This window comes from Electrophorus electricus, chromosome 4 (genome assembly GCF_041902795.1).
Source record: "Electrophorus electricus isolate QZ-2024a chromosome 4, ASM4190279v1, whole genome shotgun sequence".
Taxonomy (NCBI): Eukaryota; Metazoa; Chordata; class Actinopteri; order Gymnotiformes; family Gymnotidae; genus Electrophorus; species Electrophorus electricus.
In genome coordinates this window covers 6,365,385-6,392,686 of record NC_137500.1, presented here as the reverse complement: position 1 = coordinate 6,392,686, position 27,302 = coordinate 6,365,385, and the positions used below count along the sequence as shown (strand labels likewise).

General features: G+C 49.0%; 1 protein-coding gene and 1 long non-coding RNA gene across 2 annotated transcripts in view; one reads left to right on the top strand and one right to left on the bottom strand.

Annotated features, from left to right (window-relative positions):
- tln2b (talin 2b) overlaps positions 1-27,302 on the bottom strand; it is an 80,028-nt gene that overhangs the window by 50,700 nt on the left and 2,026 nt on the right. The window contains exon 2 of the mRNA XM_035522466.2: positions 10,800-10,848. The gene's annotated coding sequence lies outside the window, so the exon portion shown is untranslated. The remainder of the gene's footprint in view (positions 1-10,799; positions 10,849-27,302) is intronic.
- On the top strand, positions 15,756-18,264 carry LOC145657440 (uncharacterized). The gene is made up of 2 exons (XR_014123105.1): positions 15,756-17,371; positions 17,480-18,264. It is a non-coding gene; the product is annotated as an uncharacterized LOC145657440 (long non-coding RNA).

Here is a 27,302-nt window from a genome sequence, read left to right as displayed (position 1 = left end):
ATAGAGGACGCTGGAGGAGCCCCAGGAGACTCAGGCTGGTGCTGCTCCGGACTGCGACGGGACCCGGAGCCGACGGGAGACTCCATCTTCCAGCATGTGGGTCTCACACACACACACCCACCTCCAAAAAATCTGAGCGCATGAAACTAAATCTCTTTTCCTCAGAACGAGGAAAAACGGAGCAAGGAAGATGTAGGAAGAAACAGAGAGGTACTCTTCTGAGGCGTCTCTGATAACACTGCGCATTGTACTGGGTCTCTCTAGTATCGTGCCTGGCTGGCTGACAGAAATGATAAATCCTGCCCTTGTCTCAGGGAAAGAGGGGAAAAAAAAAAAAAAAGCTGCTCCTTTTACGCTAAAAATACTCCACAAAAGTAGAACGTCCTCCAGCACTACCACGCTTGCCTCCCCTCTGCACTCGCACTCTCACATGGCCATATGGCAGCTGGCACCTTTGAGGCTGGTAGCATTACCAAAAATCAGTGTGCTTTCAAAATCACACGTAGTTTAAGTGATTGCTGCCAACGTTTGCGTACACAGCAGAAGTCCGAGGGCAAATGCTTCCTGTGGGTTCGAGAGCCTTTAAAGGAGACGGGGAGATTTATAGCGATTCTTTCTAATCAGTTTAAAAGACTTTAGTGTAATGACCTAGCTAATGAGAAAGAGACAGGAATCTGTCACATGCCTGACTAGTAGCTGGGCTGGGAAACAAACACACACCCAAATGCAGATGTTTATTTTCACTCTCTCCCCCTCTCTCTCACACACACACACACACACACACACACACACACAATCCCAGCACTCCTTCTCTCACACACATTTTTTTCACCCAAATTCAGGGTGCCCTGTTTAATTGTCCTCTTTTTTAAAGCGAGTTGGCTAATTAGTCGGAGGTTGTGAATATGAAAGTTGCTCTGAAATGTTAGCGGAAGGGGGAGAGCAGAGACCCGTAACGGCATTCATCAAGACCTGCTACAAAGACCAGCGAGCATAGGACACATTCCAAATCTGTTCTTATCTTTCTCCTCAGCCATAGAACCATTACGGGGGGGTGGAGAGAGAGAGAGAGAGAGAGAGAGCGCGAGAGAGAGAGCAAGCAAGCGCAAGTGTGTGGGGGAGTGGAACGGAAGAACACAGCTTCACCCTGACAGCTGCATATACTCAGTCACACACTCACACACACACACACACCCAGGAAGGGCCGTCATGGCCACGGAGTGTGTGCAGCCCCTGGCTTGGTGTGGGCCCAGGATGGGAGGAGCTCCAGTAAAGCTTGTGGGAGCTCACTCCTCCAAGTCCTGTACATGGCTCTTCCCTATTACACATGCTTACGCAACCACACACGCAGACGGCTGGCAGCATCAGTCAACCACACCCCCGGTTCCTAAACCTGCACGTCTGCAGGCTGCTCACTGCACCGTCACTGAGGAGGACGTGGGGGGGGTTGGGGGTCACACGACACTTGGATGAATGTAATGACATCAGACAGAAGCACTGCCCTGTTGTAGCAGCTTGCCTAACACCACCCCCAAGAGAAGATTCAGTCATGGCCTTAGAGCCCTGCCTGGTGCATGCTCCACCACACTGAATGAACTACAGCAGGACTGCGGATCTAGCGCTAGCTCAGGGTAGACCTGACAACTGTCAGTAACCTTAAACAGAGGGACATGCAGCATATGGACGACCAAAAGTATACCAGAACTGTACCAAAAATTCAAAACACCAGAAATTAAACATACGCACACGCGCACCGTTCAGTTTTACTGACCATCAGCCATATCATGTTGTTCTGTCACAACTCTAAACACTGAAAATAATACACATAAAGTATACATATATGCAGTCATTATTTATTCAAACAAATGGACAGGTATTGATAAAGCTAAAAAATGATAAAAGCTAGAAGCAAGTAATACTATAATTTTTAATGTATCATTATGAAACAAAACAGGTACACATTATTCCCATTAAGACTTAGTACTCGTGTGAGTCAACAAAAGTGTATATAACTGGCACAGGATGGGTAGTGTTGCCATCCATTTCAAACACATTCCTAATTCTTCACAGATTTTTCAAAAATAAAGTGGGCCCAAAAGTCCTGCTGGTCCAACAGGTGCAAAACATAGTGCTGAACGTTTCCACGGACGAGAGGAGTGTGAAAGAGCAGTCCATGGCATTAGACAACTCCAGGTTACAGCGAGCCACCGTAGCGTTAAAACCGCCGGCCTAATATTGCTTGGGTCCCCCTCATGCAGCCAGAACAGCTCTGTGCCATCGAGGTCTGGTCTCCACGAGACCTCTGAAGATGTTCCACGGATTGAACAATTTCCGTAGTGTGGCAGGGCACGTTACCCTGCCAAAAGAGGTCACTGCCATTACGGAGCATCACTGCCACGAAGGGGTGCACTTGGTCCGCAACAACGTTGAGGTAGATGGTGCATGTCAAAGTAACGTCTCAATGAATGCCTTCTTTCCGAGGGAAGCCAGATACACCCAGCCACCCACATGATGCAGAGGAAAACGTGACTCATCCCAGAAGGCCACCGTCTTCTGCGCGGCCCACTTCTGACGCTCATGTGTCCGTCGTAGGCACTTTTGGGTGTGGACAGGGGTCAGCACGGGCACTCTGATTGGTCCATGCAGCCCCATTTGCAGCCAGCTGCAATGCACTGTGGGTTTATACATCAGAGGGGCAGCCTTGACCCTCACACATACCAGTGAGCCTCAGACACCTTCTCACTGGTTCTCCAGTTAGCTGCTCTGACTCAGCCATCTACCATCACAACATGGCCCTCATCAGTGTTGCTCAAAATCTTATGTTTGCTCTCTTTTTTCTGATTCCAACTCACCAACTTCAAAAACTGCCTTCACCGCCCAACACGCCCCACCACTCGACAAAATCGTCAATGTACATCGCCTGTCAGTGGTTTGGATGTTGTGGCTGATCAGTGCATCAGTGTCTGTGGCTTTGGTCCAACCTGCTGTTAATTCATTACGTCGTCATGTGTGGATACACGATGTGACTTAACACACCAATACATAAGTCACTTGTTTTAAAATCCCAGAATCATAGGCCATGAGTCTTCACAGCTATAATCCCATGATTTCAACACAATATGGAATTCAGGTGGTAATATGTTTTGTAAAAACACCACACAATTGTGAACCAGCACAGTTGTCACATGTGTGGCTCATTTCTAAACACATTTGAGTCACAAATCAAAACTCATTTGTGCCAATGAAGAAACATCTGAAACACACGACCACAGATCAGCACAATAATCCACCCAGTTCTCCTCGCCGTCTGGAGGACGTGAAGTCGCACGCCAGTTCAGGAAAACGAGAAAACGGCAGAAGAATGAAGAGCACCGAGGGTGAGCGCAGAGGGACGAAGGCGCGGGAAAGGAGCAAACGCACAGGATTGGTTCTAATCAGATAAGAGATACTGGCGGCCGATTGGCCCCAGCATGTGGCCAATCGCCATATCCACCATCATGTGCTGAGAAGATACTGAATTCGCATGAAGTAAACATTTCAAGACCCATTTGGGAGAAACTCCAAATGTGTGGAAAAGAGGTGATGCTCATATGTAGGAGCAAGCATGTCTTAATGGTGTAGCACTGGTCAAGACTCAACACTGACCCGGTAGAATACATGTGCGCGGACGAGGGCGGGTAGAGCTCAAGGGTGATGGGGATGGACACACCCATCTGTGCTGCTGTAACTCAGCCAGGGGTTTGGGCTTCACCACGGCAACACCGTCCTATCCAAAACAGGACTCCTGCCAGAATTCTGTAGTGTGATGTGAGCCATTTCTTTCCACTAGGCATAGACAGCATACGACTGCCACACTATCTATACTGTCGACTTCCACTGTGCACATGACATCCAAGGAGCTGTTTACCATGCGCTCACTCACACACACAAAAATTATATTCAAAATATTATTCGCCAGTTCTCAATCCCGAGAAGAATCGTTTTCATCTTAGAAACGGAAGATGCTTGAGCAGAAGCCCCAGAGACAAACAACTCCTCTTCAGGTGAATGCAAGGAGCCCGTGAAGACATCACAGGCACATTAGTTATTATGCAGGGAGATTTTGTAGCAGAAAGGTGTTTCTACAATACTGCATCACCATATAAAGCACTATAAAGCATGTGCTGGAGTATGGTTAACTATGAAGTACTATGAACTATGGGAAACAATGTTTGTTTATTGCATGTTAAGAATTTGCGGGAGATAAAACTGTAAAAAATGTATACATTGGTCATTTAGTACATTTGTTTGGGATATGTCTCTGATCCTGACTGGATTATTCGGTGTTTAAGCCTGTGTTGAGTTTTTCAGTAAAAAATACGTTTTTTTCCTTGTTTTTTTTTTAAAAGTACATGCAATATTTTGTAGTTTAGAAAAAAATTTAAATCAGGAAAATCTAAAACTAAATGTTTTTGCACTGTTTGGTTTGTTGGACATTTCTGTTTCTGTCTCCTCAGGTGCACCATCTTAAATTCTGGTGACCTATCGGAGATCAGCATAATTGCTACTGGGCAATAAGGAGAGGAGAAAATTTTTTAAACATTTTTAAATACGGCTATTCAACTGCTTGCTAATGAAAATATCCAACCCAGCCAAATCGCATGCAGGCTGAACATGCCACATGTGGAACCGTGAAGCAGACGGTCTGTAGCAGCAGAAGACCACCCTCCTGATGCCACTCCAATTTACACAGGCTCACCGAAATTGGACAATGCAAGATTGGAAAAACGTTGCCTGGTCTGAGGAGTCTCGATTTCTGCTGTGACATTTGGATGTTCGGGTCAGAATTTGGCATAAACAACATGAAAGCTTGGATCCATCCTGCCTTATATCAGTAATTCAGGCTGGTGCTAGTAGTGTAATGGTGGAAAGATTTTCTTGGCACAGTTTGGGCCCCATCATTCCATTTGAGCATTGTATAAATGCCCCTGTCTACCTGAGGACTGTTGCTTACCATGTCCATCCCTTTATGACCACAGTGTGCCCATCTTCTGACGGCTACTTCCAGCAGGAGAACACGGCATGTCACAAAGCTCAGATCATCTCAAACTGGTTTCTTGAACATGACAATGAGCTCACTGCACTCAAATGGCCTCCACAATCACCAAATACTAATGCAGCAGAGCACCTCTGGGATGTGGTGGAACGGGAGAGTCACATCTTGGATGTGCAGCTGACAAATCTGCAACATCTGTGAGATACCATCATGTCAACATGGACCCAAAGCACCTTATTGAATCTATGCCTGGAATAATAAAGGAAGTTCTGAAGGCAAAAGGGGGTGCATCCCGGTACCAGCAAGATGTTCCTAGAGAGTGTACAGTTGGGACAGGATTTAATTCACACACACACACACACACACACACACACACACACACACACACACACACACCTCTTTGAGACTGACGCACCACTTTGAGACTGAGATCAATGTTGTTATTCCTGAGAACTGTTGCGGCCAATCATCCAACTTAGAGGTTCCATGAGGGTAGATCAGTTCTTTGAGTTCCTTAACTTCTCTGAGGCCATAGCAACAACTAGCAGTGCAAACAGACAGGCGAGTAAGGTGATGCCCAATAGCAATAAAAGGCCTCGACACTAGGAGGAGGAGTGAGGAGGAGTGGGCGATGATTGGTCTTTCTGCACTAGTTATTTTAGTGGCCGTTTTAATAAATGTACACGTAGTAGATCTAAAGTGGTCTCGGGGTAAAGTAGCACGGTTGTCTGATAATCTCTCACTCGCGCATGCCTTTGATGCTTTTAACTTGCTTGTAGATTAGTGAAGGCACCTTAAAAGGGGATCCTGATGGCTTTTAAAGTTTATTAGTCATTGTTTTATTTGTTAGATGATAAGCGGGAACCAGGGGAATTCTGGTTCCCTTTGCAGTAAACGGTTTACAGTGCATCCATTCTCAGGTAAAAGGCAAGCACAGGCTTCACCTGTGACTTACTTAGGAGTCCCTTCCTTCATTCTCCCTTCCATGTAACTATGTAATTCAGGTTAAATCTCACTGTACAGTGGTAATAAAAAGGGTGCGTCACATATTTTATTGCCACTGTACAGTGAATAGGGAAAAAAATTAATAGTTGGAGCTCTTCAAATGTGCCTGTAGCAGAAAAAACAACTCCAAACAAAATAGTCAGAATGTTCCAATTTTAGCACTCATACCAACATCTTTAGCTGTGACTCTGAGTGTTGCTTGGAATTAAACATTGAATTTAGGGTTATTGCAATATCGGACACCTACGGTTCAATGAATGTTGGTTCTTCTCAGGTCTTACATCAAGAAAATACAGTAAAGCTCCCAAACCATCTTTCTTGGGATCACTGTGTATAAACTTTTAAATGTCCAATAAAGTACGGAGTTGACAGGTGGCTTTTATTCCTTCAGGCGTTCAAGGATTTGCAGAAAAGGAATTGAAGACAATGTGAAGAGTCTAACATGTATAAGGATTGAACAATAGGTTTAAAATAAAGGTTATTAAAAAATTATTATTTCTAATGGGCAGGACACATTAGGGCGTGTAGGGAGATGATGATCTCCAATCTGATTAAGATTCCATGTCCTGCTGAGCTGGCATGACTAATAGTGGACTGAATGGAGGTCTGTAACTGTGGAGTGACTAAAGTGGTTCTGGCATCTGAAAGCTACATGACTGGTTCCTTCTAGTACCACCACCACCACCAGCACCACCACCACCACCACCACCACCACCAATGCCACTCCTTTGTTTAGAATCTTTAAGCACAGAGCATCCACCCTTTCGTAGATTACGTTTTGTAGAAACGTACCAATTTCTCTTCCGCAGGTATTAAATGATAAGGATCTGGTGCTAGAAATCACCGTTAGGTGGTGTTTAGATTCAGATGAGCTAAGGCCAAGGTTTCCACTAAATGCCAAAAAAATACAATTCTTTAGTGTCATTAATAGACTTAAATTCATGTGCTTTGCAGGTACAAAATGTAGAATGCCCCAGAGCCATCAGCAACAAATCACTGGGAATGGTGAATACGCAAGAGAAACAGATCTGCCCAGTAGCGAGTGTGAATGCATATTTCACAAACGAAGTAAAATGTTACTTTTCCTTCTCTCCCATTCTCAGACACACCATATATCCACACAGACGGCATATTCCAGACCCTGACCACTGCACGCTCATGGTCTGGACAGTGCTGTTCTCTAAACGTAGGTCTAGGACGTGGGTAGGGAGCAGCATGCACACACCTCCAATGCAGTTTGACAAAGTTCAGCGTAATGACCCACAGCCAACAAAACACATCTGAGATCAGTCCAAATGCCACCTTGTGCAGGGGACGAGGCTGGTGATGAATGCATCACGACTGATCCCAGCTCCTCCTCTGCTGTCTGTCCTGCTCGTGTACCGTTAATACCAAACACCCTCCAAGTGCTAGCCATTTATGAGCAGCGCCGTGAGGCAGTGATGACTGCAAATCACCCAGCCGAGACCGTGTGGGCAGGACAACTCAGCGAGAGGCCCAGGAAAGAGGGCCGTGAGGGGCCCCGGAGAGCCCAGGCTGGCCCACGGAGCAGCAGCTCGGGCCCTTCCGCTTTGGGGCCAGGAGCGCAAAACAGCCGGGACGGTGAGAGAGGAAGGTGACGGCTTCGCGGGGAGGGAGGGAGTTCGTCACGGAGGCCTCGGATGCGAGAGCAGGCCACATCCGGAACGCCTGTCGGATGGAATTAAAAGGCTGCTCACGCTGCCAGTCTGCTCTGACAGCTCATATATTCCTGCATATGCAACGTGCTATTTCTGCTGGAGAAACAGAGGATCATTTTCACACAGCCTCAAGAAAACTCTGGATGCAGCTTCGTCTCCCCCCCCATCTCACGACTGTTTGAAATGGAAATAAGACCAAGTGAGAACCGCAGTCAGTGGGGAAAGTGTTTAGAACAGCAGCGTAAGCGTTCACGATGGCCGAGTCGGCACGGTATCTCTGGCCGGGTTTCCGGGGGAGCGTCTAACCCACGTGTTGCAACAGGGAGCTGCAATCGGGCTTCCCACTCGGAGGAAGAGGGGGTGTGATGGGGCAGGACAAGCTGCAAACCGCCGCCAGGCAGGCCTTCGTCGCTCGGTAGCAATGCGCTGGAAACCCAGACCTGAACATCCACAGAGGAGATGAGCAGGCATCTGTGGAGGAACTGTCCTCTACAGGTCACCTACGCGGCAAAGCCTACAGGCTGAGAGACCCTTAGAGTTGATACGGTCCCATCTGGACTGTGTGTTACTTTGGACTTCGTGCTTAACGCCGTCCCAGTTAAGGCCCAGTGAATCCCAGCATTCTCCTCTGGAAGCACAAGCAAGCAAGAACACGGCCAGTCTCATCTCCTTCCGCCGAGAGCGCCCGCCCCGTGGTGCGGCCAGTGTGCAGGCCGTGTGACTGGGCGAACCGTGTCAGATTGTTCCCGATCGGGTGGGAAAAATTAAGGAAGGCTGCTAGTGAAAGTGGGCTGTCATCACGTCTTGGCTCTCCCACCGAGGCAGCCAACACAAAGAGCAGGGGGCAGGTTACAGACCACGAGAGAGCACCATTTCCGAAAACTCTCAGCCTCAGACTGCCACTACACTACCTGGATGTTTCCTTGCACTACTGCGATAACCATGCAACATTTCTCTCGTGCACCTCCTATGTAGACGATATAATCCCTTTTAATCTGTACACGTTCCGTCTGTAATGTGCCAGTAACACAGGCAGAGCTGGCGTATGGCGTAGGGGTCAGAGTTGACTGCGGTTGAGTTCCAGAGGAAGGAGCATTGATGTTCACTCCCAGTTCCACTGGAGCAGGTTGTGTTTTGGAGTCCAGCCAGCCCTCTTCATTCCTGCTGCAGTACACAGCCCTGCCTACGTGTCTGCTGCTCTCCACGCCAAAGGCCATTACCCTCGTGGACCCGTTACACACACACACACACACACACACACACACACACACACACGCGCTTGGCCCGCAACCAAAGCGAAACTCTGCCCTGCTGGTTTGGTTATCTGGGGAAAGGGAGCCCAGGTAACCAAACACAACCCAAAGGAAACAGAGCGCTCATGCACGACTCCTCCAAACACACGCTCAATCGGTCCTGCTCCGCTCTAAGTGTTTGTTCCCACTCTAGATAACTGGTCAACATCTACACCCAGACAGAAGATGCACCAATGGCGAGAGTCCAAGGCTAACTGAACAGATCCATTGTTAAATGGAGGCATTTATAAACACATAGCTTAGGTGTTTAGTGCGTGTGTGTGTGTGTGTTTGTGGGTGGGGGATTTTCTTCCGCAGCCCGAGCTGAGCACTGCTGGAGAAGTCAACCGTCTAAATTGGCTGGAAAAGGTGAAAACAGCGGCAACACGTTATTCCGTTCACAGAGCTTTCCGGAAGGCATAGGATACAGTCAGACCACATACAATTACAATAGCTCTGAAAACCGACAGAGAAATTCCAGGCTGCCCGGCTTCTGCACTGCTTCCACGGTATGCATGTTACAGCCAAAAACGGACCATACATTGCATTACTATACGTTGTGATATTTTTTGCAATATTTTAAAACTCATTGGTGAACCTCTAATGTGACATGGTTAATGACTGGCCTACATCATTTTAACTGCTTTTAAATCATTTTAAATTCATTTGTGTTTGTTGCATTAGGTGAAAGCTTGATTCATCAAAGCCCTCCGAACATGTGAACACTGGAAGGAGTGAGTGCTCAGGTTGCTCACAGAGCTCCAAAACATACAAAACAAAAACGTGAGATTTGTGCGAGGGCTCATTTGCATGTAGCAGCCTTCTCCAATTTAACCACATTATATGCCATTGTTGCCATGCTGATTAACGAACAATATACCGTGAAGCCCTGCTGCTCCAGACCCTACACGTCTTCAAGAGATGTTCCGCAAAGACCTCCCTTATATCAGTCCAGCAGGGGCGTGCCGCCATGCTGCACACCACTACGCGCTGCACCAGAGAGCTGTCTGACAGTGGCATGGCTCGCAAGCGCCCGGAGTATTGAACAACTGGAGTGCATTTACAGTTTCCCTGCCTGAAAGTGACCACAGCCAAGACGGACTGAAGGTCCGGCGGCTCTGGGCCAGCCTCTGAAAGCCCGGCCTCAGCGCCCGGGCAGGTCGGAGCAGGGGGTCCGGCGTTGGCAAGGGCCACTTCTGCACTGCAGAGAGACGGAGCAAAGAGTACTTCTGATGGCAGGAGAGAGAGAGAGTGCGAGCTTGGAGGATTAGAGTCCCGGTATAGGAGAGGGGAGGATGCTGCCACGCTTTGTTAGCGACTCGCAGGCAGTACCATTTCATGCTCCACATCCGCAAGTTGCCATGGCAACCGGCGTTTGGGCCTTTCCCAGGGCCGGTGGCTTTTGGCTGGCTCCAGTCGCGGAGCATAAGGCCTCTTTCTGAGTGGGGCAGAGGTATTCAGAGTGCAGGGCCCCCGCTAGGGGCCACAAAAGAGCCCAGAATTTCATTACCAGGCCAGAAAGAGTCGGTGCTCACAGACTGTGACATTTAACACTAATCAGCACAAAGACTACGACCCCTTTGACCGAGAACACCTGGCACTTAGACCGCACAACTGATGGACCAACGGGGCATCTGGTTAAACAAAAAAAACTTTTATCCAAAGAAAAGAAAATTCTGACTGTGCTTTTTACTTTCTTGTAAGGGCGCATCACGTACGCGACCTGCAATTGACGGACACGCGCGCGTTACACGTCACTCTAAAGAGCAGCCTTGAAACGGGTCTTACCTTATTCTTCTGGCATACAATGGCAAGGGATCTCAGCGGCTCTCCGCAGCTGAAAATAAAACAGAACGCTGGTTAGAAACAGGAAGCCAATCTGTGGAGCTGATACCAGATTCCTGCTGAATCGCTGTTTCTGAACAGGGCACTCTCTGCTAATAGCACTCGACAGGCTGCATGTGAAAGAGCCCTTCCAGACCCACACAAGCTGAACACACATACTGCTCGGCCATAACCTACTGATTAATTAGACTGCCATGGTTCTGTTGCTTCTGCAGTCCTGCTTTGTTTATTCGATTCTGTAAACCTCTTGGATTGTGATCCGTTCTTTTTTTGACCTTTTTAAGGTGCAAGAAGCCTTCAAAGATTTCTGGGGTCACCTAAGCCAGCAACAAACGGAGGACCGTTTAGAGAGAGCCCGGGCAGGGGCCGAGGAAAGGTTGTAGTGTTCGGAGAGAGTCCGGAGGGAGGGCGGAGAGGTTTGAGAAAGGATGGAGGGAGGGTGGAGGGGTTGGGAGTGGGTTGGATGGAGGCACTGGGGAAGAGCTCTGGGAGGCTAGGCAGCATTTAAGGCTGTAGGATGGAGCCTGGTGAGAGGCGGAGGAGGAGTGCCGAAAGTTTGGGTGATGATGAGGCTCAGCGGGTAGGCGCTCGGCAGGAGACGCTCAGTAATACGAGTAGCCAGAGGTAAAGAGCCCGAGGCCTCGCGGTTCCCAAACTCCATCCTTTTAACCCGATTACTGTAATGAGCTTAGAGCCTGGCCAATACCCAGCTCAAAACACAGACCCAGACACCGAGTCCTTCGATTCCGCACACGCACGTTCCTCCTGCTCCAGAGCCAGATTCTCCAAAACTTAACCATCAAGTGAGAAATCCCAAAGTTGTTCTCAGATCAACAACTAAAAAGGCGCAGAGAGAGGAGTCTGGATGCAGCAAGAGTCAGGCAGCAGCTAGAGTAAATAAATGACATAACTCAGCCTAGCACAACATGCCAGAGTTGCACATCTCGAGCAGATATGCATTTATGTACAAACTTGTTTAGAGCAGAGCAGTGCGGTGCAGACCAAGCTGAGGGCAGGCCCTGACACGGGGCAGAGAGCACCGGAGAAGGGTACATGCTGTTTATGTAAGCAGGCTGAGACTATTTACAAGTATTCTAAAACACAGAAAGAAACCAAAAGTTGAAAAACAAGGCACACGCCAGACCTCCTCAGCATGCTGCAAAACGCAGTGTGTTGGTGGTGCACTTCTGCACGGGTGCTTGTGAAACGTAATGCAGTCAGTGTGTGACCTAATCTTGCTGGCCACACTATGAAGAAAACTCACAGGAAAAGAACAAACAAACAAACAAACAGAGCCCCCTCTGCCAAGTCCCTGCCTCTTAGCAAGCGCAAGGGCCTACCAATGCCCGCTAGCCAGACGTCGTTCTACTGACACCCGCTAGCCCGATGCCGGTTATCCCAACGCTGTTCTGCTGATGGAATTGTAAACATTGATTTAGTGAATCAACTCTTAATACCAGAGAGCAAAAAACCAAAGGGCAGAAAGAAAGTGCGCTGTTCAACTCGGGGGCGCAAGGGGTCATGAACATCATTAGCAACTCCTAATTATTAATAACTCATTATTAACTCCTACACATCTGGCATCTACACAGTTCAGCTCCTTGTTAGCCATCTCCACAACTGATATAAAGGCTGCTTGCCTTAAATATGCCCTACAGAAATTGCCTGGATTCTCAGTGTTCTGGAAACTATTGAGGGGTACAGTTAGAATGGCAACATTTTGCACTGTCTGAGCTGGGAACAAGAGGGCACTGAGACGTAATGGCTTGCTGACAGGGCAGCCCTGCATAAAACACACTTAAGGAGCTCTTTTATACACAGTATCTAAAACATCTATATGCCAGTGCCATCGCTTCCTGCTCAGGCTGCACTTTCCAGAGTTGCATCCACTTTGCACAATGAATCCATAAAAGTATGCAATGATTTATGATTTTTGCTGCAGCCTGGGGACCACTAGAGAGCCATTTTGCAGCCTGTCCATTCTAGAGTGGGGGGGGGGGGGAAAGAGAGAGAGAGAGAGAGAGCGAGAGCGCAAGTGTCTAGAACTACGGAACATTTCCTTGTATGTCTCTTGGAACACAGATAGCTGGAACTCCCTCGGTTACAAATAATGAAATAATGACAACATTCCTCATGGAAAATCTGCATTTGGAAAGCGACCCAAATATGTCCAACAGACTCAGGCAACATGTGTCAGAGGACATGTATCAAACACACGAATCAGTCACATGCATTATTCATACAGCGGTACAATATGCGCAGTCATATCTGCTCGAGCTGTCCCTCTAACGCCGTTCTATATGTGGCGGGACCGGCGGTGAAGGAGGCATTGTACCAGCTGGGCCGCATTCATAGGGAGGTCATCAGTCAGAACCATAAGCTTCACTCCATCAAGTTCATCAGATGCGGAACACGGAGTCGATCCCAAGACTTTAAGAATTCGCAGCCCTGAGAATCAAAGCGACACTTTGTCTGGCCCGGCGATGGACACACCGCGGTGAAGGCAGCGGCCGGCCGGCGACGTCAGCCTGGACGGACACTGAAGGAATCCTTCTGTGCTCTGGAACGAGCCCTCGTGCGCAGGCGGTCACGAAAGATGTGGCGCTCTCGACCCCAAACGGGCGGCGCCGCCGTTTTGAACGCGAGGAGCAGAGGGGTGATGCTGCTGTCACCACCGAGCGGCTCCGGGTGGCCCTCGGCGGGCACTTCCTGAACTCGTAGATCATTTTTATGTGTCGCTGCTTTGCAGAGGTTCTGGAGAAGGCGCGTCGCACGCGATCGGTGTCCGACCGTCCGCGGTGAAAAGCGTTAGTTATTTGACTAGTGAAAACGTACAAGGAATAGAACTTTGCCAGCAGTCTTAACGTTTGTGAAAGGAATGAGTGTAAAATGTCAGAGTGTGTGAAAAATACTTGCTACACATCCAAGAGAGATTATGGTACAACAAGTCTGGGGGAAAGATTTGCATTGAAATCTATTCTGGCCCGAATAAGGACCACATGTGCGCATTAATGTAAGACACAATAGCTAAAGACCTCATCGGTGAACTGCCTGACAGAGCCCTTCCTGTTATGATTACACACAGGCTGCTTAGCAATCCAGGTCTTGCCAATATTTAATTACTCTTTTTACATTTTACCTTTTAAATTATTTTTATTTATTTGTTAACAAACTCCATAAAATAGGCTTAGTTAATAAAAGCATTTAGAAAATATGCAATCACAAAATCTCACCTCTAGAAAGACCCAGGTCTCTGGAACACCAGTTAGGCTAAATCCCATAGTTTTGGAGCAGAATATATAAGCATCATAACATCTCAAGGACCCAGAGCAGAGTTACACAGAGGTTGAACCATGGATCCTTCACTGGGGAAAACTATTGCTGGCCTGCATGCAGTCCATAAAATATGAGTTAGCTATGGATCACAATTTATGCATTTTATAACATTTGTTTATAGTATTCAAAATAGGGCTCTGAGGAGCGCATGAACACACCACCTCCACGTGATACTGAGGACAGCTTTGTCACTACAAATAGCCCCTCTGCCGCTTAGTCACATCTCGCGACCCTGTCTCGAGAACCTAATTGCCTCGTCATATATGCTTATTATTCTGAACACGGTGCATTACAAACGAGCTCTTTTGGCTAAAATCCAGACAGGAAGAGGAGAGAAACTTTGCTGTCATTATCCACGAACCGGTGACTCACTCTTCGCCATGCACGGCCTTAAACGTCTCCTAGCGTGCCGGGAGGCATTGCAGCTAGCCAACAATTCACGAACGCTGACCGTGCAGTGGGGAGACAGTAATCAGCTAAGTGCTTCTCTTCAGCTACGGGCCAAATGAGCGGCACGCTTCTCCCATTCACCTCATTAAAGAGCCGAGGTCTCTTCTCGTCGTGGCAAAGCGCGCACGTACGCCGACGTGCCGCGATTAACGGACCACAAAGGCGCGCGCTCTCCCTCGCGGACCGCCTCTTCATAACGACCCCGGAACACTGCCGAGGTCGTTACACGTGCAAATTAATGGCAACACGAGAAAAGAATGAAGGAAGAAGAAGAAAAAAAATCTAAAACAAAACGAAAACCCACCACCCCCCTCTGCTCCGTCAAATATTTCGGTCTTCAAATGCGCACTTGTCTGTTCTGCCCGTTGCGACGCGTCTGACAAAATGTACGAGTTCAACTTCTCGAGCGCGAGGCTGCAGAAGGGGAGTGTAATGGTGACTCCGAGTGGCAGGGAAGAGCCACATCAACACCAAAACCCTCCCGGGAACTACGCCAGGGCTTCGCTTACAACGAGTCTGTAACTTTCTGCACCGAAGAAAGTTACACTGCAACAGGGTAGGGCTCATCTCAGAAACACACCCGCGTCTTGTGAAGGAGTCTACGCTTAAAGTGTTCAACATGTTTTCCATGGCAGACTACGTCGAGACTTGGACTAAACCACACTGTAAACCTCGACTCTCCACTGACGGTCTGGGTGCTGGTTTAATCTGGCACAAAGGAATCAGATTGTAATTCTAATCTGCAATGACCACCTTGGTGAACCAGTCGGATGGGCCTTTTGCTACGAAAATGAAGCTTTGTCATTCCAGTAAAGCTCTGCGTGTAACTCTGCCATGCATTTAAAAATCAGCCTTCAGCATTTCACACAAATATTACTCTTCACACCAAGAGGAAACACACAAACACTCAGCAGAAGGCTTAATGAAGGCAGCCATCTGAATTGTGTGTCTAGACAGCATGACTTATTCATGTGTTCGGGTGATCACCGCGCCAGGCATAAAAGCAACACGGCTTTACAGTGGAAATGCGCAAAGAATATTCAGAGGTTGTTCAAATTCCTTGCTGGGAATCCGCAGGCAGCCGGCTCCGTGTGTTGGCAGCGTGTGCCGCTGCTGCCCAGGTTTTCTCCCTGTAGTAGACTCCGTCTACGTCGGGGAGGGATCGCGCTGCTGCACCTCACAACGCAGAGACGAGCCACTTACGACCGGGCCTGAAAGAGCGAGGTGGTTCTGCGGAGTCTTATTTAAGGCCAAGCATCACATGAGCTCGTCTCTGTGTGTTTGTGGAGGAGGAGCGCAAGCTGCGCAGGGGAGGTGGGGCTTCTGGAACTAGCACCTCTGCTTGGGAGGCAGAGCACACCCTCTCGCTCCCTGTGGACACAAATTTCTTTAATCTTTACTTCTTCCATATGACACTTCCATCCAGTCCTCTTCCAAGAATTCAGAGTTCAACAGAGAAAGGCAGGAAGTGAAACCAATACCCCCCCAGCCCAGCCCCCGCGCCATGTCTATGTAATTCGTGATTAGCACGAGTGCGACAAATGTAGCTGTGAGTCTTGTTTATGGATGGGCCAACACGACTCCCCTTCCTTTAATAACAAACAGCAGAGTTGTGTAAGGCAAACGCTAGTTGGGCCACCAGTTTGGCTACACTGTTTATCTAAATGGTGAAATGCACATCACAGTCTCCCTGCTAAGGGCTCGTGCAAGACAAATTACATCACTGACAAAAAGTGCAGGACAGATGGTTGCACGTCGGACGCTGCAGAAGAGGTTTCAAAATGCACAATACGGTCATTTAATGCACAATAACCACAGTGATGCACTTAAACAACAGACTGATGATTGTTCAGAAAAGCTACAAAAGAGAACCAGGAAGCATATGCAGAAAGAGCCAACGGTGCTAATGGCAAACTCAGCACAGCGAGTACAGTAGTTGAGGTTCGGGGTGGCACGTGCTCCACTGAGATATTTCAGGACAGCATCTTACAAACATCCTGAAAGATTCACCGGACAAGGCCTCAAAGCCAGTGCTACACAATTACAGTTCGGACATCTGTAGGCATGTCGTGCAGGTCTGCTGTTTATCAGGTTTCGGCTGATCAATCTTTCATTAGTGGATGGTGCAGCCCATCCCCCCCACAGCACATCTGTGCAGCAGCTGCTGCCAGACCCTCTCACAGGTCAGCGGGTTACGAAGGAACCTTCTGGAAAGATGCCATGTAATCCTGGCCACGAAAAATCCCTGGAAAGTTAAACCATAGGGCACACTGGTATGGCATTCAGTCAGACACTTTGGTGCAAACACAGCCTTTCCGACCCCCCGGAAAAACGCATTCAGAATGATTAGTGAGATGTGTTTGGTTATACGTGGGGGGGGGGGGGGCACGGCTGGGTGGGTAAGTGGGCGGGGGCTTTGTAATTCTATTAGTCCCAGTGCTCACTAGCTAAGAGCCACGGACGGAATCCGATCCGTCCATCCACACATGGCCAGGCATGCTTGCGCCCGCACCCAGCCCTCTAGATTAGCGCGTCTCCCTGCAGTAAACCCTCTTATTGCCTGGAACGCTCCCTCAAAGCGTTCCAAAGCTCCAGTTCGGATTACCAAGCGGACACGGTCGTGCCGGGAGCAGAGTGGAATGGAGGGGAAACGCAACCAGGCCTTCCGCTCCTGCACCCACCAGCCAACGAGAAGAGCCCCCCTGCCCCACCAAGCACTTGGCCCCAAGGTGCGTCTCTCCCTCACCCCCAAAATACTGCACTCGTTCACTGCGGTGTTCTCTCGATATGACCTCCCCCGAAATTTATGGCAACAGTCTCTAATTTTTTTTTCCCAGTTGAGGGAGAAATCGAAACAACCCAAGCTGAAATGCTGTGTGCGTTTCTCTGGGCACAGCTCACCATAAACCTCCACATCAGTAACCATGGCCATAGCACTGACCTGAGACCTGGGACTAGGAGGAGTACTTTACAGGACTGATATCAGAGTGAGTGGTCACCCTAAACGCCTGAGACCTACCAATTAACCCGGCACCCTCCAGCCAAACTGTCGGAGCAGAGCGCGGATTTTCAACACGCCTTCGGTCCAGGGGTTCTTGGTTCTTTTTTCCTAGCCAACATTCCATTGCAGGAGTGGACCAAGAGGTGAGCCGAGCGCGGGAGGGGTGAAAGTTTGCGCGGGCCTGCGAGAGCCCTCCGTCAGCCGGCGTTGGCGTCAAGTAGGCAGCGTCCTCCATAGAGCGGGTCGGGTTTCGGCGCCGCCCTCCCGTCCAGCGACGAGGGCAAGGCGGGGCGAGCCCCCCCCCCCGAGCTGAGCCCTCCTCCAGTGGAACACGAGGCCATCGTGGGAGGTGGGCGGAGGCAGCAGCTGGCCCTCCGCACCGCTAACAGATGGTGGAGGACGGGAGGGCTTAGCGCTGCATCATCTGAAACCTGTGCGTGGGACTCCCGTTCAGGGGGGGCACCAGGGTTTGGGGAGCGAGGTAGGCTTGGCCACGTCATCACTCATCTGAGCGCGTCCGCGTAAACATGCGCATCTGCTGGGCACGCCTCCATAGTACCAAGTCTTTTATAGTTCCCTACGGCGTGGTTTCGCTAATAAATATCGCGGTGATTATTTTGACCAAGACGTTTGCTGACCATTAACGTTATCTGCACGTTTGTCAGGCGACATGAGCGCGCGTGATGATGCCCGACTCTTTGTGGTGTGGGTGTGCGCGCGCTACAGTACAGTATGTCCTTGTCTGTCACTGTCTAGTGAACTGGGCATGTGTTCAAATTCTGCATTCTGCGAAGAACTCTCACTTTGAAAACACATATCTGAGTTGGTCTTACCGAATCAATCTTTTCATGGCCTTTAAATCAGGTGCCTTTATTAGATATGGCTTTACATACTGCATTCCCTCTGCATCACATGACCAGAGATCCCATTGAGAGAGGAATGTGTCAGGCTTGAGAGAGGAGAAGGTATTTATTTTATTTAACCGAACTCTTGATACTGGGTCTGATGAAAGGTATTTAAGGCTGTGAGAAACACATACCAAATACCTTCCTGACAGTCCAGATAAAGTGCAAAAGAAGGCCGAATGTTTAAACTTATATGACGCTTCCAGCGAACTTTGAACATAACGAGCACAGAGTGTTCATGCACTGTAAATGTACCGCTAGAAGACTTGGGCAGTCCGGTTCAGTGTGGTGCAGCTCAGACGTGGATACGGGGAGGTGATGAGTAAGCAGAACTGAGGAAGCTAGTGGAACCAAGTCTTCTGTGTTTAATAACTCTGGCCAAATTGAAGCAATATCGCAATCCTGGTGAGTGTGATGTACACACCTATGGAATTCGCAGTTCCACACGGTTCCAGTAGGGAACAGAAGGGGTTAAGTGATGATGGGAATAGTACACGCATATGCATGGTTATGGGGGAGGATAGGGGAACATGCCCCCCCCCATCATTCCTGTTCACACTACTCATATAAAGTGTTAGGTTGGTTGGAGCACTGCTGCCCCGCAGGGCTGAAATAGAACCTACACCACTGCGTGGGTGGAGGTCAGGAAAGACTGTACACAAATGCACATCATAATTATGAAACGTTCTCACAAATGGGTCATGTCTAATACACTGGGCCTCACCGGTTCCCCTATATCACACCAGTTACGTACAGGATCCGTGTACATGCTTTCCTGAGCTATACAGTAGTCCTTATGGCTGCATGGAGTGGGCTAGCGCACACATTTCTTTAGTAATGCTATTAATAGCCGCAGTTAGCCTCGTGAATCATAGCTGTGCGCAATCTCCTAGCGTCAACACAAGGCTGCTGTCTGCTCTCCGAGGCCTGTGCGCCCTATACATGGAGAACGCTCAGCCTTAGCCACCATAGACACTGCACATGCCAGAGAATGGGGACAGAACGAGAGAGTGCTAAGGAGATCACCAGGCCAGAAGCGGAGGGGAAAATGTAATACCATATTTGCGCTGGCTACAGAGACAAAACAACAACAACAACAACAACAGGCGTCACCGTCCACTTACAGCAGGCTATATCTCTCTCTCGCATCTCTCTTCAGGCTCTGTCATACAACCCATACACCTGCTCGCTGATCCACAGAGCTCTGCTTTTAAGACCTCCTTCACTTCAAAACATGTTTGTTGAGAGAAGAATCAGAAAGAACAGGGAGGGTTAAGGTAGAAGGTGACCTCGCTGCTCAGAACGTTAACAGGGTTATGCCTGCCTGAAGCCCAGTTACCTGAGGTCACATGAACGTATGAATACCGCCTCCAGCTGCTGCCTGCCACACACACACACACACACACACACACACACACACACACGCCTCCAAGAGAACAACACTAGCCTGGTGGTGAATCAAGGCTCCTTCAAGATATAAATACGAAATAGCCCTGAGTTCACGTAATGCGGACGACTGTGTGGATTCTGTTGTTCGTTGTCAGAGAATGCAGCACCAAAGCCTGTGGGACATCAGAGAGGACACATGGACCAAAGAGAAGACTCCGGTATAGGATGTCCTGTAAAACGATATTCAGCCATTGTGGATGATACAATTGCAGCTCAAAGGCAACTCAAATCAACACAGTCCTTCTGAAAGCTCCTCCAGTATACACACACACACACAGCTATGGATCAAGAAGTCTTGGAGCATAGGACAAATAAGAATGGTATCAAATGCAAGTCCTCACCCAGCTTCCCTTTAGCTCCTCGTAGCAGAAGGCACAGAGCCACATGGCTGCATATAGTGTTGCTAATTAGTCAGGGCATAAGAATGAACGTGTGGAAGAGAGTAACCTGAGCTCCCCCTCTCTCTCTCTCTCACACACACACACACACACACACACACACACACACACACACACACACACACACACACACGGCCCTGCAGGGACATACTCTGGCCTGCTTATTCACTAGAACACTCCCACCCTCCCCAGTATCTACACGTGCGCGCACACACACACACACACACACACACACACACACACACACATCCAAAAAACTGACCAAAGACAAGTGAGACTAATCAATAAATGTTCTTCAGTTGCAGTAAGCACTCTATGCAAATAGTGATACCCGGATTACAATAATTCATAGTCTTTCCTATACAATGACCTTCTGCCAAGGGCATTACACAAATATGCACATCTCTCTCTCTCGCTCCCAGCTTGCCCCCTTCTAATTGTATGACTGTGGTAAAATCACATTCTCTGCGCATTACACAGTTCTCTGTGTGGGTGTGAGAGAGAGAGATGGACGAAGGGAGGGAGACTGGAGACCCACCGGGCCAAGGTCCATCGTCAGCCTCATTCTTCCATTTCCCCCATGACAGGAGGGATGTGCAGCCACCAGACCCAGCAGTCGGGTTACGCGCCGAAGACGAGCCGAGGTCGGACCCTCCAGGTGTCGTACGAGCAGACCGCCGTCGCTCCTGCCTCATTTGCAACACTCAGGGAGACGCACAACAGCCACTACTGCCCCGTCCCTTGAATCCAGTCCCCGCATGCTGATTAAGAATCATCAGCGTTACGACTACAGTCGATGCGGCGCCGTGAGGTGGAGACAGAAATCCTCTAGGCTCACTTCCTCCCGTTCTTCCTCCACTGCACACTCAATGGCTTGTGCAGCAAGCGCTCTCGGCGGCACCGTCATTAACCCTGTACTCTGTGAGGCCAGGCTACCAACAGGGGCTCACACCTCCCCCCATGCCTCTGACCCCACACTACCCAGCCCCCCCCCATAGCCAGGCCCTGGGAGAGCCCTGCGCCAATTCTCCTTCAGAGCCGTTGCGTCCGTTTGCACTCTTGTGTGCGTTCTCCCGCCACTCTCTCGGCTGGCCGAGAGGCTTAGACGGGCTCAAACCAGCAAACGGTAAACACGCGAGCCGATCCCTGGCTCTCGGCTGGGGAGGAAGTGGGAGGAAGTTGACGGAAGCCTGGGCCTCTTCACCAGAACCGGACAGGCCCACGACACGACGGAGCTCTAGGTTCACCCTTCACCTTTCCCCCCCAGGAGCTCGAATACACAACCAGTGTACACATTTGAATTTTGGTAAAGGACCGTCTTCGTGGAAGGTGTTATATTGTTATTGCAATACAAACAGGAGCTGTCGGCTGGAATTTTAAGTACGTCTCTTGCTGGACCTTGAAGTGGACTACTAGTGTATTCTTTAGTCAGATCTTAGCGCTGATGCACTCGGCATTTTACAGCAGGAGTGTGTGGGTGGACGTGTGTGTGTACATTTGTTTGCTTTATGTCCATGGTAGTAAAGCATTCTCTGTAAATGGTACCTAAACACTTTGAAGGCAAGTATTGTGTTCTACACTCATAAGAGACCGTAAAGCAGGACACATCAGTCTTCCACTAATCACCACATCAAAGGGGAAGCTCAATAGACAGGACCTCCGCAGTCCTGTGGCTTCATTCACTCCCTAACCCCCTGCAGACGCTCCCCGCTTGGATTCCCAGAGTGTTGGCAGCAGTTTGGAGGGCTCGCCCCCACCCCACCTCCCGCCCTTTCTCGGTCCACATCAGCAGTGGCACCGTCTCACCACCTTCAGGGTAAAATCAAAGATCCCCAAAGGTGAGAAGACAGCAGATGGATCTTATTTCCCGAGACGACTGAGGCCCCCCTTTCCGGTGGCTCTTCCCGTTGCGGACGTGGCCGCTCAGGAGAAGTGATTAACGGCAACGAGCTGCAGCGTCGCACGCTCGCCCCGCGCCGAGGTCGCCGACCAGTCGGAGCGGCAGCCCCGGTCTGCTCTCCTGCCGCGCTCGCATAGCAAACACGCGAGGCCTAATTACTATGGTTACTCTGGCAGCAGCAACACTGTGCAAGCCGTTGGATTTACAGAGACCTCAATTTGAAAGTTCAACTAAACAAGGCATGTTAAGGAAAAACATTTTTTAAAATGAATTCCCCCCCCCCCCCCCCAAGTAGAACCAGCTAAATAAGATGAGATAGCAACCTCACTGAGGAACGCCTCGAGAATTTCAGGGAAAGGCAGCAACACAAGCAAGAAGCTAACGCGATCGCGCTATTCATGGCAGTTACGCAACCTGGTGGTGTCAGCAGCCACTTTAATCATTTCAGCAATCTGGATTTAATGGAGGTCTGTTAATGCCTTTCTCAAGGACATCCCCGTTCTATAGGCTGAGGAAACAGCAGTGGCCGGCTTACTGGCGGAGGTCGTATCCTTATTCCGGAAAGCCGGTCCTGACCAGCAGAGTGCCCGAAGTGTTCCGTCGTCGAGTGCTGCTCGTACCTGCTTCGACTGCTTCTGCTCGGACTCGCTGGAGGAGTGGTGGAGCCCGCATGCGATTAACCCCCAGACAGGCAGACGTGTGGGCAGGCAGGCAGACAGGCAGGCCGGGTTGGCAGACAGGCAGGTGGATGCGTCAGCAGCCTTGCCTGAGAGGTGCTGCCTGAGCTCCAGCCGCCTGCACTCTGTAAATGAGCTCCAGGCTGGAACTCTCGCCCATCTCAATATCCACTAGAGTCACTGCAGCACACGGGTCCAGCCAAGCCAGCGCCCTTGTCGTGAACATCTGCAGCAGAAAGCTTCTGGTCTTCTTCCTCCTGCTCATCACCTCTGCTACAGTCTCCATCTTCACCTTGCTCTTCTGCATCAACTCATCATCAACAGCAGCATAAACAACAATCACCATCAGCTGCTACAGGTTTATCATCATCAAGACCATCACGGGAAAATTTGCGATGATCGCTTCCTTGTTACAATGTGTAAACAATGGCTGTCTTCACCTGCATGTGCACCCCCCCCAAAAAAAAAACCCAAAAAAACAAACAACAACAAAAAAACAACAGTCCATCACTGCAAGCCAACTGATGCCTTGCCATCAACTCCTTCCTAACTCAACAATGACTTCCTTGATTGAACCATTTCCCAACACCCAGAAGCTCCGGCACCGTAGCCGAGCAACAGGGACCACAACAAAGCCAAAGAGACAGAGTGCTGCTAATCACTCAGCGGCGCTCGCCTGGGCTCATCACGTTTGTTGGTCTTCCTTTCATTATGTGCCCCTCGACCGAAAAAATCCCTCAAAAGAGATTTCAGATTTGGCTTTGAGGGAGGAGAGGAAATGAGAGGAGTGCTGGAAAATGTGGAGTGAATAATTCCAACAAAGAGACCCTGACTGAGAACAGCCTCCTCCCCTTCCCCTCAAATGAGCAGGATTATTGTGAGGGATCCACCTCTCCGGACCATAGTTACACCATTCGGAAAAGTACCGGGGGGGGTGGAGCAGAGATGTTTCTCTCTCCCTCACACACACACACACACACACCTTGCACATTAATACTACACGTTTCATATCTCCAGGGAAACAAAGCTGATGGTAACACACCCAAGCCCTTTACAAGGCCAACAAAGCCCCAGGAGGAGCTCCTAACAGAGGACACTGCCGTGGCCAAGCCCTATTAAACCCACTGGACTCACCCAATCGGCTGCAAGGAAGACTCAGGACTCCACAATCCCATGGATAACACAGCCTGTGGTAGCAGAGGGTCATGAGCCCACCAGACCAGCAGTAGGGGCCAAGGGGGTGCCTGTAGAGAAACCACTGCTCTCAGATCAGTTTCCTGCTTTCTCTCGTAAAGGTCACGGATGGTATTCGGGTAAGAGACGCTGATCCTGAGCTAGCGGCAGACCTTGCTCGCCTGTTTTGCTGCTGGGCCAGAGAGCACAATGGGCTGACCGGGAATTCAGAGCACTGGGTGTGTGTGGGAAAAAAAAAGAAGCTCGCTTGCATTTTACCCCACTCGACGCAGCACAAGCGTGGTCCGTCAGCGAGCGCTCCAGAGCGCCGCCTCACCCGACCACCAGCTGAACATCCAAGGCACGTCACTTTAGCGGACGGCACAAGTGCGGCAGGCAAAGTAAAATACCCTTTAATCTAACGGACTGCACTAGGAAATCAACTGGCTAACGCGCAAGGCCTCACCGTTCACAACACCGAGAGCCAGAACCGCGGTTGGAAGAAAGGACCCGTCTCCTCGATGGACGACACGAGGGTGACATGGGGGAAACTTGAAGTGAACGAGACGCCATCTCTGCTCTCCATTCCGTCTGGAGACACAGCGCAACCGCAGCCGATGCGGTTTACAGCATTACATTTAAACATCTTACGGCGGCGCACGGCGTTCCACTAAACGCAAGGCAAACTAAGACCATACCCACTGATATAAGGAATATAACCAACTAGTGTTATTCTAGAGACCAACTAGTGTTATTCTGAGACCAACTAGTGTTATTCTGAACTAATAAACCAGAATTAACCGCTTAAGAAGAGTAAATTAATTGAATTCAGTTAATCTAATGAATCACATGCTATGAATAGAGAAATCAGTAAGCTTGGAATAGTGGCTCCGTAATGCTGCTCTCTCTTTAATGTGATAAAATGAAGCTGTATACCAAATTAGAGCAGAGCTCAGGTGAATCGGTCTACAATACACTATATTTGGGTAAAACATGGACTATTACATTCATCAATTTAAATTCCCCCCCCTGATGTCATGGGATTTAGTCACCACAGACTCAAAAGTGGAGCATGTAAGAGCAGAATACATTTATTCTGGTTTGGTGACTAATGAGAGGTGGAAGTAGCCTTTAGTTCAGACAGGGGAACTGTAAACTCCGAGTTGGACCACAAATGCACTCCGAGAGATTGTTGATTGGTTTGGAATAAAACACTCCCCCCCCCCCCTTATTAAACTGGAATTCTTGGTATAAACAACCTGGTGAGTCTCTTTAAATGAACAAATACAAATGATTTGGTTAAGTATCAAAAGTTGTTAACTTTAATTGGTTAATTTTATGCGTTTAGGGGTTACGCTGTATGTCCCTGATGCAATTAATGCCTGGAGCTGACCTCAAGAAATATGAAAAATTACATCACATCTGTGTACTACCAACGTTCACATCACTGCTAGTATGTTTATAGTACTCTGCCAATGAATCCCACAAATTAGTTTTACTTTAAGTTTCAAAGATTATGATCTAGTAACATGTCACACAGCTACATAAATGTAGTCTTAAGAACACACAGCCCTGGAGAATGTATACTTAGAAAAGCTAATACATTGGAAAGATATTAAAGGATTACTCTGTTTAGCTCCATTTCCAATATGAACATCAAACAAAAGAATATCCTCCTCTTTGTCATTTAATTTTTAGAGGACCATCTTACATGAACAGAACTTGCTACAACCAAACCCTTAATGGCTCACTATAATCCACAGTCATTTTGATAATGGCCTCTTTAATAGGAGGCCTGAGATCAGACAAGTCAATGGACTCTGCATGTAGAAAGCTTGATTTTAATTACTACCACGATATGAGAATACATAGGGGGGATTTACAATAAGAGGTAAGCTGATATCACTTAAAGTAATTACACATCATGTTGCTTTATAGCAGATTTCGCAAGACTCTGCACCGACTGTGTTTACATGATTTCTTACTGTGGTAGGAGACGGATCACAAAGGCAGGACTGTGCTGTGAAAACAACTCCAAAACAAGCAAACTAAAAGAAAAATGCCAACAATGAGCACAACACTGGTAAGATAGTCATTTTAAGACGTGAAACACTGTGATTCATCTCCTGACCAGAAACCAAGGTAAACATGGTTCCAACACCATGGTGTTAAGATCCTTAGAGCTCTAGACCAGCCGCTCTATTTTACAGCAAGATCATTTGATGTTTGACCTTGGCCTTTTCCACGGAGGACCTCGCGGCCGCCCGCGTCGCCGGAGTGCGACAGAGGAATGGCGGCCCTCCCCCCGGCCGCACCAGCCGAAACCACGCAGCTCTGAACCGGATCGCGGGCGCCGTTGCCTCTCCTTGCCTTGGCGGCGCAGCGACCAGAAACAAACCGCGTCCGCCTCGCCGCTCTCTGCTCGGGCCCGATGTGACCGGAGTCGTCGGTTCTTTGTTTGCATCTATCAGAAGCCAAAGAGTCATATCCCAGCCCGTGACACTTGCTGTGCAGAGAGCTAATTATAGCCATGCTTATGGAAGCGAGAGAAGACAGAAAGCAGGTGCTTGCAAAAGTTGCAAGACTTTCGGTGAGGGAGCCCAAGAGCAACACTGAGTGATCACACACAGCCCGTCAACAGACATGACAAACCACTGAGCCTTCTGCCTGTAAGTCCTATAAAGTGGCTTCTCCCATTTTGGCTGTGTCAAAACCTGCACTGGCCACTTTGCCACTCTCTGTTTATAATTAAAACATACGTTTTGAGCAGTGCATCTCCCGCTCTGTGCCGCGAATGTCATGCTACACTGCTGGGTACTGTTCCAGTGCATTTCAGGAGAGGAACTTTTTTTTTTTTGGGGGGGTTACAGCATGTTGTGATGTACTAAAATTATTCCACCAACCAGCCAAAGGCAGAGACCAATACAAAGAAACCTCTTGCCATCTCAGTCTTTCCTTAATTCAATTGCAAATGAATTGACCTGTAACAGAATAAGGTGGACACACAATCCATAGTAAAACCACGTCTTTCCTGACACAAGCTTTTCAGGGAAAACGACAGCCGCATTCCCAGATCACAGACTTGACCCCGTATAACTACCAGGAGGTGCAGCGCACAGCAGTACTGAACATCCGTCTCTTCCTGTCATACTGCAGC